Source organism: Oncorhynchus gorbuscha, linkage group LG17 (assembly GCF_021184085.1).
Source record: "Oncorhynchus gorbuscha isolate QuinsamMale2020 ecotype Even-year linkage group LG17, OgorEven_v1.0, whole genome shotgun sequence".
NCBI lineage: Eukaryota > Metazoa > Chordata > Actinopteri > Salmoniformes > Salmonidae > Oncorhynchus > Oncorhynchus gorbuscha.
In genome coordinates, this window is record NC_060189.1 from 44116492 (window position 1) to 44117613 (window position 1122).

Sequence of the window (1122 nt, forward strand, 5' to 3'; positions counted from 1 at the left end):
TTTATGGACACAAACAATCAATTGTTTTTCCTGTACAGTGCTATATTTGTACTGTATTGTGTCCAGGCACTCTACATGAAGCTGTTTGACCACAGTAGATGTCCTGCAACACTTTATTTAACCTCGTTTATGGTTCAAAATAATTTTGCACTGTGAAATATGTAACGTTATGTCCAATATAAAAACACACTACATTTCAGCTGATAGGCCACTATTTAAGGTCTGCAAAATGAGCACTGACGCTTCTCTGGGCGAAAACTCTGTGGATTTGGAAACTAGAAGTTGTCCTGAGTAGACACAATGGACTGGGAATTATGTATGTATGTCCAATATGGAACAAAGATTGGGTTTAAGCTGATTGGCCACTCTTTAACTAGAAGCGCTCCTGAGTTCAGTGGACCCCGCCCCTTTAATTGCAGCACAACAGAAAGAAAATGTTGTACAGTGAAATAAATTATAGGGTATACACCAAAAAACATTGACCTTTAGGAAAAAAAGACATATCTTCTAGAATCATTTTGAATATTCTTTGTATGATAACTAGTGAACAATATATTGATAATTGTGCACATTTTCCATTACTTAAAAATGAAGCATGAGACAGGGGAACGTGTAGCATTGGGGAAAGTAGTGGTATGTGTTGATTGTATGGGGTGCCAATGGGGCCTCGGAGAGGCAGGTTGAGGTTTCCAGGGTTAGAGTAGTGTAGAAGTTGTCGTATGCTGAGGCAGTGAAGAAAGTAGAGGAAGATGGGTCAAGGGGGAGGGATCCTGAGAGGAGTGGTGTGAGTAGTAGATCTGTACCAGTACAGAGTGAAACACCAACAAGTGATATATGTTTCAGTAAGATTGGAATGTTGCCCTTTATAGTAATGGTTATCAACTGTACTGTAAGTAGCAGAAAATAGAGGTTGTGGTGGCAGCTGCAGAGAGGTATAGTGGTGTATGGTCATTTTTGTTTTTGTGAGTGTATTAGATAGTAGGGTATTTTTAGTGAAACATTTTTTGTTGTTGATTTTTTAAATGTAAAAATGACAAAGTATAAGGTAGTTGTACTTATAAGTTAAGGGAGTTATACTCCAGTCTAGTAGGTGGCGGTGATGCAACATTTATTGGATGCCAA